We start from the raw sequence: 12,881 nt of genomic DNA on the forward strand, positions 1-12,881 counted from the left end.
ATATAAAAAATGTAGAATAAATGAAAGTCACAGAGGAGAGGAAATTTTTCCATTCCAACAAAAACATTTTTAAAAATTCCTATAATTACGCCTTATAGATTAGCAAATTTGGTTCCCAGCACTATATGATAGAAAAATCACACACAGAGGGTCTTTGCCTACTATTGCCTTATATTTAGGGTGAGGATCCTGAAAATTAGTGGAACCATGCTCCTAATTTCTAGCAAGATAATCCAATTTTTCTTGGCCAACATTTCTAATGAATCCAGTGTTTTGGTTTTTATCATATATTCAGGAAAACTTAGTACTAATATGCATTTGCATATTAAAATTATAAGAATAACTGATAGACACAAAGAAACAAACTGAATATTGATTGTCCTAATGATCCAAACACACCCACTTTAAATTATTCTCTAGGGCTTACCTCCTCTGCTGTACCTCACCCTCTTGGGTCTGAAATGTTAGCAATAGAAGTTAGAAACCTCATTGTCACAGTTATACATTATTCAATGATAGCACTTAATTCATTTTATTTTCACCAGCTTCATTGTTCAAAATATTCAATATGCAGAAACTTTAGCCTCATTGACTCTTTACTGAGTAAAGCTATTGTGTTCATTCTAATATACTTAGAGTAATCTGTTGCATTTTAATTTTTCCTTTGAGATAATGAATATTGAAGAAACTCAAAATAAAGTCCCTTAATATATTATTTCAATCTACAATTAAAAATATTTTAAAGAGTAAAAGGGCACCTATTATACACAACTCCACTAGGTAAAGAGTCCTAATGAGTACAAGATACTCCAAGTGACAAAAATCAAAATGTTCCAACATTTCATTGAACAACTATCCTTCTCTACTTAGATTTTAAATTTCTGAGCAATTTATATTAATATACATTCAACACTATGTTGTTGGAGTGAAGGGGCAGTGCTTACATCTTTAAAGTCACTTGAGAGAGAACAAAATTTATAAATAAATATTTTTTAAATAAATAAAAAGGGATATTTATTGTGGCTACTATTTTCTAGACCTCCTGTTTGTCCTTGGCAGATTTTAGCAGAAAATGTCAATTATATCCTTCTTGTGCTCTTCTGGGATTATTGTGGGACTATCTTGGGACCAACTTGAAAAATGAGGTTCCCAAGGGAAAGAACAGGTCAAACTCAATTTCCAGAAGTCTGCTGCACTGACTGCCCAGGAAGTTACCAGCTATTATGTTTTTGTTAGGGGAGAGGTGGAGTGATTGGGTGGTTAAAAGTCCTGGCGACTTTTCCCCTGAATTTGGCTGCTCTGTACATCTGACACTTCAACTGTCAGTACTTCCAAGACTCTGGGAAATTAAATGCAGTATGATTATAAGTAATGATTTCATAACTCCCATTTTTCTCTAGCTGGAAATAGGAAATATCGATGACTTCTATTTGGCATTCTCAAAGACATTTCACAGAGCATTTATTGCAGTATTTCTTGCTGATCTCACTGTTTGCAAGGTTGTAAGGATGGTAGCTCTCCATTATTCCGATCAGTGGGCAACTCTCAGTGAACAAAGGGAACTTTCATTTTCACCAAGTGGTACAATTCTCTCTTCCAACACATCTGAAATGTCAGAGGCATTTCTTGGAAATTCATTTGAATTATTTATTTATTTTTTTATTTTCCTTTTATGCCCCCTAGGACAACTCCCACATTGAAATTGTTCTTGCATCAATCATCAATGATTTTCATGTGGTAGAAGCACATGAAATGGATGTCTTAAGTGTTATGATGCTTAACCTATTTTTCTTCATTTGTTTAATGAATTATTGAACGTTTACTATTGCCAGGCATAGGGGAGTCAGAGGTACATAAGACAGAGAGAGACAGCATCCTTGTGGTATTTACAATTTAGTTTGAAAGACAGATGTTGAAAAGTAATTATAGAAGTGTTGAATGTTTAAAAAAAAAAAGTGTCATGGAAACATATAATTGAACAACCAATCCTTCCTTGAAAGTTAGAAAAGCTCTCCCAGCAGAAGCAAATTTTACCTGATTTCTACTTGTAAGTAAAGTGTTGATTTGTGAAGTGGGAATAAGAGTTTTTTGTTGCTGTTTGTCTTTTATGAGAGGGCAAGAGCAAACTTCCCCACCTTTAAATTTAAATAGCCACTCATCTAGCAAGTTATTTAAAATAGAACATATTGGAGGATACATCCAGGAAACATTGTCAAGTCAGCCACATTAGGAAAACTTCCCTTTATGTGCATCCAGAAAATACTTCAAAACTCATTCATCTTGCATCAATGTATCACTAGAGAATGTTTGATTATCCATGCATTTGCATTATTAAAGTGGATGGCTGAAAAGAGAGAGCAAGGAGATGCAAGCTAAGTATTGCAGGAGTGCCTCCTGGGGCCAGCCAGACACAGCAGGGAATGGGAAGAAGATGGTCTAAATATTCTAGGCACAGAGCTTTAGAACTAATGCACAGAGGTCAGGAGGACCCAGACTCCCTACCCAATCATGGAGCTGAAGTTGAAATTAAATTCCTGTGAATTCCCATAGTCTGATATGGCTATTGGAGGCTCCTCTCTTGCTCAGATAGCAGGGGGATTTATTTCCAGCTTGCCAAGCCTCAACCTCTACCAGCTACAAAAGCCATCTTGTTTACCCAGCCTTTAAGCCACTTCAACCTGTGAGCACCACCACTCCCCACTTCCTCGAAGAACACTGATCTGGGCAAGAATGGAGGTGGTGGACCTGGGGCTGGAGATATACTAGCTCCTAGTTTAGCCTTCCCAAGGCAACTCACCTCCCCTGTACAGACTCCTGGGGCTCCCTTGAGTACCTCACTACAGTCAGGTGAGTGCCATCTACCATAGGGAACAGTGACTGCTGTGTAGGCGCTGACACACCTGACTCAATTGGTGACTGGTTTCATGACCCTGAAAGGCACCTGTCTCTCTCCTACACAGAGAATCCAGAGCTTCCCCATCTCCTAGTCCAATGTAGATGAACGAGCCCATAGTAGGGTAAATTAAGATGCTCAGGCTCTTACACCATTGAACTTCATGGCTATCACCTGTGACCTTGACCTTGTGCATGAATGTGGCGCACGAGGACTTGACTAAGGACACCTGAGCATGGGTGTGTGCACGTACATGTGCCTAGGAGGGAGAGGATAAAACAGTGGTGAGTACCTGAGGAAGAGGACTCAAGTTGCTGTCTGACTGCTGGCTTGTTTCCTCTGTTCACCACTAAAACCTGTAAATATGATGCCAAGAGCCCCAAAAGTCTCCTTCAAATTGCTAGAAATATTGCTGAACTTACCGAGCCTGGGATGATTGCAAAACACCCTTTATCCCCAATGGGTGGTTTGGGGATAATGAGCTCCCTAGCAAGTAGGGGACTGGTGCATCTGGATATGATGGCTGCCTACCTTGGTGGTCCTGAGTGACAATGCATCACAAGTCAAACATGCCAAGATCAAATTGAGGGTATCCTGGGAATCCCTGGCAGCGCAGTCTCAGCACTATGAAGCTATTGCCAGTCCTTGACGCATGAGTTCGATCCCTGGCCAAGGAGGTGACCCACGTGATTCAGCAGACCTCTCCTGTCTTCCCTGCTGTTTCCCTCAGCCTTTATATCTGTAGATCTGCCTGTTCTGCTCTCCACTCTGGTGAATCATCTCAACCCCATTCCTGCACCTTTGATCTGTACCCCAAATCTTGCATGCATAAATGAATGAAACACACACACACACACACACACACAAAAACTGGACTGCCTTGGAAAAATCACACACACACACACAAACTGGACTGCCTTGGAAAAATCAGTTGTATTTGGGAGCTTCGGGAAGAGCATCGCAGGTGTCTGACTTGGCCTGCGTGGACAAGATAGTGATTGCAGAGCTTTTAATCTGAGCTCCTCCCATCTGGATTTGTGACAAGGTTTCAGCAGTACAACAATGAAAGCACAGGTAGCTCAGACAATCTTGGCCAATGCCCTGATTTCCGAGATGTAGAACTCTGATGTAAGTCCATTATGACAAGACTAGGAAGGAGCTCATGTCAGTTAAGCACATCCTGGGGTAGCCTGTCTCTGGGTTCAGCACTAGTTTACAGGAATCTTAATAACCACATTGGCTCTGTTAAAAAAGAGACCAGGGCCCTCCCTGGTGGTGCAGCAGGTTAAAGCACAGCACTAAGAAGCTAAAGCCACTGCTTCATGAGTTCGATCCCCGCATGCCCCGGAGGTGAACACATGGCGCGGCAGACCTCTCCTGATCGCCCGCTGCTCCCCTCAGCAGTGTACTTCGTCGATTCTGCCTGTTCTGCTCCCCGTTCTATCTCTGGTGAATCCCATCACCCTCCACATCTCTGGACTGTACCCCAGTTCTGTATGAATAAAAAAAAAAAAAAAAGAGACCAGCTCAAAATGTAGCTGTACAAACTACCCCCCTACCACCACCACCAAGACTCAATACATAACCTAAATGCCCTCTCAGTCTCCCCAAACGGTGGAGCTTGAACTTACTGATCTGGAGTTTTCTGTTCAGCACCAGTAAGGGAATCTCCTTTTAAGAATCTTCTGACTTTCCCTTTAAGGACGTTTACTTCACTTGAAATAATCTTTTCTTCTTAAGCTATCCACTTTGGCTCAGCCGTTTTCTAACCTTAAAACAAACAAACAAAAAAACTTACTTTATACAACTTTATCTACTTGCTTGGTAATTGCCACTCAGTTCAAAACCATTTAATCAAAGCAAATCTTCTCTAAGTCTATTTGGATGGTTGTTGTTTTCAATATCTCAAGCCCACTTTTATGATGTAATCATGATTTGTCTAGAATTATTTCAGTACATGGTCAGTCAAGACATCTGAAAAGGCATGATGGGTTCAAAATTACTTTCATAACTTGGACTAAAGAAAACTTAGGAAAGGTGAGATTATCTTGTAGGCAGTACTAATGAAATATCTGAGAAGTGCAATAGAAGAAATATTAGACTTATATGATGAGCCCCTAGATTGATTTTATCTGCCCTTTCATGATACTTAAGTTGGCCTTTCCTATTGTAACCATGTCCAGGGACCCCAAGTAATAAGGAGGAAAAAAAAATCTCATTTTGCATGTTCTGTGAGGGTTCTGCATTTTACACACCCAAAGGCCAAAAAAGTAAACTTAGGGTGTAACCGAGGGTCCCTGATGGCTCCCAGATTTGCATGGCCCAGGGCCATGGGTTTGTGCAAAAACAAAGCAAACTCTTAGCATGAAAGAACTGTAATAGTACCAGTGTGCATAGAAAGGGAAGTGGAGAGATGCTATTAGTCTCTCAAGAAAACACTCAGAATTGCCCCTCCCCTGTGGGCAAATGCCCAAAAAGGCTTGGTCTAAAGTGGGGTGACTAAGCTCCAAAAGCTTGCTGCAACTCTAAAGCACTCTGGCAGAGAACTACAAGAGACAGTTGAGGCAGGACCCGAGACTGGGGACAGCAGGAGGGAACCAAAATTCAAAATATCCCATATCACTCTGAGTTTAAGATGTTTCTGTCACAGACCAGCAGGGGCCTCCTCATGTGTCCTACAAATGTCTCTCTTTCCTCCTTTTTTTCACCTCCACTTATATAGCAGTTGCCTGCTATTGAGGAAGCTTCATTCATAGCTTGCTGTGAGCTGGATCCATCAGTAGCTTGTAATTGGAGATGGGGAAAATGGATCCAGCTCCTGGAGGCCACTGGCCACTGTGCAATATCACCCGCCTTTCCTTTCTTGAGGGTACACTTTTTTTTTTGCAGATTCTTTTTTTTTTTATGCATACAGATATACAGATCTGGGGTACAGGCCAGAGGTGCAGGGGTGGTGAGAGGATTCACCAGAGACAGAGTGGGGAGCAGAACATGCCGACTGATGAAGTACACTGCTGAGGGGAGCCACGATGTGTCAGGAGAGGTCTGCCGCGCCATGTGGGTCACCTCCAGGGCAGGGATAGAACTCATGCTGAAGTGGCTTTAGCTTCTTAGTGGTGTGCTTTAACCCACTGCGCCACCAGGGAGGGCTGAGTTTGCATTTCTGTTCATGTTCATCTCCACGTATCCCCATCTGACTTGGCTATAAGGTTGTCTGTGTGTTTCTCTATGCCCTTGCCAGGTTGACAAAAGGATCTCAGCACAGGCTCGGCCAGCAAACTTGTTTTGTGTGACTATGAACACTTGTCTAAATCCTGTCTGCTCTATGACCTTGACTTTCCAGATAAATTTTGGGTTCTCCTAAACATAATTTCCTGATCTGACACAGTCACTTAATGAAAGGAACATATCTTAATTAAAACATATGATTAGCTTTGTCAATTCAAATGAAAATGACTCTAATTTAGACACAGACTAGCATTTGAAAGTTAGAAGGGACCTTAGAGATCACCTAGTAAATGAATGGTTTTGCTAATTGTCCTCCCCTGCTGTGTGCATTAGTGCTGCATTGCATTTGAGCTGTCAAAAACATACTTCCCAAAGAGATAATATGACTTTAGGAGTATGGAAAGTTTCTAATAGTTGTATTTCCTAATAATCTTGCTGAAGTCCTCTGACCTCATAGTTCATGACATAATTGTTTATTAGGCTGGGGATAGACTCATTTATGGCTTAGCGTAGATAATAAAAGGGATTACTACACAGGCAGTTTCTTCCTTAAACTCACAGATTTCCTAATCTCTTTCCCTATGGCAACAGAGCAATTACTTTCCAGCATGTTGATTCCTTTGTGCTTTAAATATAGATAAATGTAATCATGCTGAAAACCTGGAGGTTGCTAGTGTTCCTGAATTGAAACCCTGACCTGCAGAAAAGTGTTGATTCATAGCTTAGTTTTCTATAAAATCGGGTTGCAACTGTATGTAAGGGACCAGATGGCGCTCAAATAAACCCCTAACACCATAGTTTCACAGAATAAAGTCGAATGTGCCTCAATCTTGATTAAAACATTATTTTCAGGAAATAGAATAAGTTTGTTTTTTATTTTCCATTTTCTTAAAGAACTTATAGGTAGAACATGGTTATGTGTAAGAGGAAAAACTTTCTGTCCCCTTTAAGGTTTTGAGTAAATCATAAAATAGAGTATCTGGTAATTAGGTGATAATTTAGGGCTTATAGTGCAGATCAGGTAGACATAAAACTAAAAAAATTATTTTTTTTTTCCCCAACAAATCATGGGAAGACCTGATTGTGTTGAAATCACATTTGACTCATTTAGTCAATGCTAATCCAGATGAAATATTTTTGAGCAACATGATATTTATATTTATCACTGACAGATGATTCAAATAGTGTGAGAAAGACTAACCGGGCCAACATGGGAAAGAGTTAAGTCACTTAATTCTAATAACCTACATGAAAAATATAACAGGGTCAGAGCAAATTGCATTAAGATAGAGATGATGACGGTTTAAAAAAATGATTAGGGATTAAAAGTGATTTGATATGGGGCAGAGAGGGAGAACAAAAGGAAGGATCTAGGATCATAATTGCATTTGTGGCGTGGGTAACTGATGAATGATTGCTCCATTTTCTCAGGGGGTACAAAAGTAGGATATATTTGAAAAGGGATGATTTTGAGTTAGCTTTCAAATTTGTAGAATATGTAATGAGGGACCTTCCTGGTAGTGCAGGGGTTAAAGTCTTAGCATATCAAACTATTACCAACCACTACAGTCTGCTTTTGATCCCTGGCCAGTGAGCTGACCACAGGGTGCAGCTGTCTCCTGTCTTGCCCGCTGCTCCCCTCAGTAGTGTATTTCAGGACATCTGCCTGTTCTGCTGGCCACTTTATCTTTGGTGACTCCTCTCATCCCCCACACTTCTGACCTACACTCCAGTTCTATGCATAACTAAATAAAAAATAGTCTTTAAGCAATTGGTCTTTAAATTCAATTTTTCATAGATTATTGAAATGAATATTTCCATGTAATGAGTAATCTTTAAAGATGTTTTCATTTGCAAGAAGATGTTTTCTTCTTAGGAAGCATACATATAATTTAAAAAGAAGTTTTCACCTGAAAACTTAACTTTTATTCTTATATATTATTTACTTATATAGTTACTACACATTTTCATTCTCTTTCATATAATACATGTGGGGAAATGTATTGTTTCTTCCTATCTCTATTGGGTACCTTCATTTTAATTTTCAGCATATTACTCATATATTTAATTGTCAACAGATTCTAAGTTGGATACTTACTCTGTCTTGTAATTTTAGGTAAAAATACATGAATTTTAAAGATCAGATCGAATATTATGGTAGCGAATCAAAGATGAAAATATGTTATTTACAAAGAGGCAGAATATAGAAAAATAAGGACAACAGGGAAATGTCTCTAACTTTAATCCTTAATTCAAAAAGACTGTATTGCAACCTCAATACATTAGTTCTGTTAATCAGTATATCTTGAAGAGTGAAGCAAACTTATCTCTATCTCAGAGGAATTTCAAGATTCAATGTTAATCACCAAGTACCACATATTCCGAAGAAACAAACACTCATTAACTATCAAGCTGTAGGCAAGGTCCTGTCTCCTCACTCACTAGCAGACTCTGTGAACTTGAACAAATGGTGTAACTTCAGTTTCATCTCCTGACAGGATAAATTCTAAATTGCTTTGGATAGCATTTTTAGTCTTTATAGGTTTTTCCTAATTAGTTCAGACTTATCTTTGCTGCCCCCACTTCTTATTCCACCCCGGATACATTATTCATATTTAATGCTTCAAGAACACTCAGTTTGTTCTCCCCAAATGCTCTATTTCCTCATGCCTCCATGCAGCTTGTTCTCAGTGATCTTCCACCTCAGGACCTAGCTTGAATTCGTTCCTTTCACTTGCAGCCTAATTTGAGATGATCCTCTTCCGGTAACGGGAAGTTATATTTGAGATCTTGGATCTAAAGCTAGGTTTTCATTCCACCATTTATCCAACAGTTTTTTAGTGGCATATTGTTTTTTTCTCTGCAGATTTGTGGGTTTCCCCTCTTCATTTGGTAGATTTCTATTATTATGATCTACAAAATGCTGCATAGGATTTCAGACTTCACAAATTTTCAGAGATTTGTTTTTTGTTCTAACATATGGTCAATACTTAAGAATGTTCCATGAGCACTAGGGAAAAAAAAAATGTGTATTTGTTGTTCTAGGGTGGAATGTTCTGTAAGTATTCAGTCTGTCAATCCAGTTTGTCATCAAGTGTTATCAGCGATTTTCTGCGTTGATGATTTGTCCATTCCTGTGAGCAGACTGCTACGGTGACTCTGAGACTATGTTTGTGTAACTATTTCCCATAGTTCTGTGGATATTTACATGTTTCAGTGTTGCTTTGTTGGGTAAATATGTGTTGATAATTAGGATTTATGGCTTTATTGACTCTTTTATCATTATAAAAGCTTTATGTTTGCCTCTTGCTACCTTTTTAGTTGGAATTCTTTTTTTCTGATAAGAACATTGTAGTTCCTAACTATTAATAGTTTGTCTTGTGTTTGGACTACCAGTTCCCCTTCCTTTACTGTTAGAGTCTGTATTTGTTTTTACAAATGAAGTGAATCTCTTGTAAGGAGCTTATACATGGATTTTGATTTTTTAAAATATTTTACTTATATATGCATACAGAACTGGGGTACAGGCCATAGGTGCAGGGGTGGTGAGAAGATTCACCACAGACATAGCGGGAAGCAGAAAAGGCAGATCGACGAAGTACACTGCTGAGGGGAGCAGCGGGCGGGTCAGGAGAGGTCTGCTGGCTTTGTGGGTCAGCTCCTGGGCTGGGGATCTGAGGCAGCTGCCGGCAGCTTGCAGTGCTGTGTCCTACCCCACTGTGCCAGAGAAGGCCCAGATTTTGATTTTTAATCCATCTGACTACCTTATGCTTTTTGATTGATGAATTCAGTCCTTTTACAGCAAAGGTGATTGATATAGAGGGCTTGCTATTGCTGTTTTATCTTTTGCTTTCTGATTTTATTTCTTTGGTCAAATTTTTGTGGCTATTCTTTTTTTCCCCACAACCTCCAGTTACTTCTCTCCATTCCTACTGTGTCCAGTGAAGTGTGAATTTCCTCTATGTCCCCTCTGGTGTCCTCTACAGTCTGGTGAAGTCCCTGAAGTTACAAAGGAGTGTTTCAATCTCACCCTGACCTCTGGGCTCCTTCAATGGCAGGACTTTCTGGAATTTTTACTGTCTTTTATTGGGGGGGAAGCCATGAACCTCCTCTCTCACCACCTTGGTGACATCATCCTCAGAAAATCCATTTTAGAAGTGAGTGGAATGTGTGAAATGTGATGCAGTGAAAATTTTCTTTAAAGATTAATGAAAAGATGAGTGTGATGAAATGCAGATGTTCAGTTAGAACAAATTGAGTGCTAGAAGACAATTCTAGGTTGCAGACATATATAATATGATCCATGGATCAGGAAATATTTTTTTTTTTAAAGATTTATTTATTTATGCATACAGAACTGGGGTACAGGCCAGAGGCTCAGGGGCGGTGAGAGGCTTCACCAGAGACAGAGCAGGGAACAGAACAGGCAGATCGACAAAGTACACTGCTGAGGGGAGCAGTGGGCGGGTCAGGAGAGGTCTGGCTCGCCATGTGGTCTCCTCCGGGGCAGGCGGCAGGCGGGAATCGAACTCATGCAGAAGCGGCTTTAGATTCTCAGTGCTGCGCTTTAACCCGCTGCGCCACCAGGGAGGGCCGGAAATATTTTTACTGGAAACATGTGATATGACATAATTTTTGCTGTTGGAAGATGGCATACCTCAAAAGCTAGGGAAGGATCGATGGGCATAGGATGATTCCCAGGCAGGGAATGCTGCTTGAGCTCAACATAGGGATGAGTGATGCAAGCCAGACGCCAAGGTAACCTCAGTATTCCTTCTCAACCTGATGAAACTATGGAGTTTTATTTCTGACCCTATCCCTCTGACTTCTCTTTTCTTAAAATATTTACTTTAGAAAAGTTGTGATTGTGAATTTCTTTCCCTGCTACTTTGAAATACAAATCTAGTTTCTTGCCAGTTTTACAGTTCAAGACTATTTTTTCCCTTAAAGAGCTGGGAGATGTCCTTTTTATCCAGTTATCAAAACCAAGAACAAATTGGTTTATTGGTTTACCCATGATTTATGCAAGGGTAGGGATCTCACTTTAATAATACCAAATGATCTGCTTATATCAGTCAGCCCTCCTCACTACCTTCCTCTTGTACTTCCCCACTAGGCCACATCAGTACATAAAAACTCTCTTACCTTTTTCTTCAGTGGAGTTCAATGCATCTCCTTTATTGCAAAACTTGGCTCCTATCACAATAGTCTCAAATAATGTTTTTCTTGAGTTTTAAATAAGTGTCAGTGCATTTTATATATATATATATATACCTGAAAGCATTAGCACATAAGTATAAAATTGAAAGACACATTTGAGAGAGCTGACCTTTAGGGGTTACCTTCCTTCAATGGGAGAAATGATAAAGCTGGGAATAATCCTGAATTGCATAACTGATTGGGTAGTCATGCCAAGTGTCTGAGGTAGAGGAAAAGACTGAAGCAGAATTTTATGTTGCTGATCACCTTTCTATGTACCATACTAATGGCTGTAGTTGAGACAGTGGTCTGGAGCAAGATAGAAAAGAATTACAACTGGCCTTGTGCAAGCCAATGGTGACAAGTTTATTATACATTCCTTTGAAGTCGATGTGAAAAGAAATGATGAGGATTGAATATAATTATTACCAGTTATAGTGGAAAGAGCACTGAACTTGGAGTTCACAATATCTAAATCCTGGTTCTAAAATTTAATTCCTCAGTGATCTTGAACAAGGCATTTACATGTCTAAGCTTTAAGACAATGCTAAGAATAGCACCTATCAGTGCTAATTAGTTATTCAATCTTTATTTCTGGTTCTTCCCATTTTCAAGAACAAAGATATTTTACTTCTTGGTCTTCTTATGGTTTAACCAATTCAGGTCAATGAACTGTGAGCAGAAGCGATTACAAGGACTGTAACCTCTGCAGCACACTTTTTTCCTAATTTGATTGGCACATAACTTAAGGTGTATGACAGTGATATCATATATTTATCTACATTGTAATAGGATTATCACATTAAGTTTAATTAACATCCAGCATATCACAGTTACATTTTTTTTTAATGCCAACTTTTAACATCTATTCTTTTTGCAACTTTCAGGTATTCAGCACAGTATTTAATAGTGCTAACAAGACTACTTTCCTTCATTTCTCTATTCTGTTATGGAATATTTTGAGGTGCTCGTTTGTGCCTCAAACTGGTCCCTGAAAATCAGGTTACAATTTTTCCTCTAGGATATACTAGTTTTAGTGAGAAGTCAGTCTTTGTTTTTCTGAGTAAGCTAGGCTTTTGTAATATTACCTTAAAAAATCTAGTTTATGTTGTTTACAGTAGTCAGTCATGAAACTTACACTTAAAAAAGTAAAAAAAAATTATGTTTATGAGAATCATTTTATATTATTCCATATTTGTCTCTATTAGTTGTAGATGTACTCTAAGTTAAGGTTTAATTTGTAATTTTGGGTCATTTACTAATCTGAAAAATAGCCAACTAAAAACATATTCCTTTGGCCCTCCCTGGTGGCACAGCGGGTTAAAGCACAGCACTGAGAATCTAAAGCTGCTGCTGCATGAGTTCGATTCCCGCCTGCCCTGGAGGTGACCGCATGGTGTGGCAGACCTCTCCTGACCACCTGCTGCTCCCCTCAGCAGTGTGCTTCGTCCATCTGTCTGTTCTGTTCCCTACTGTGTCTCTGGTGAGGCCTCTGGCCACCCCTGAGCCTCTGACCTGTACCTCAGTTCTGTATGTACAAATAAATAAATCTTTAAAAAAA

The sequence above is a fragment of the Condylura cristata genome, unplaced genomic scaffold, assembly GCF_000260355.1.
Source record: "Condylura cristata isolate star-nosed mole 26May11 unplaced genomic scaffold, ConCri1.0 scaffold00010, whole genome shotgun sequence".
NCBI lineage: Eukaryota > Metazoa > Chordata > Mammalia > Eulipotyphla > Talpidae > Condylura > Condylura cristata.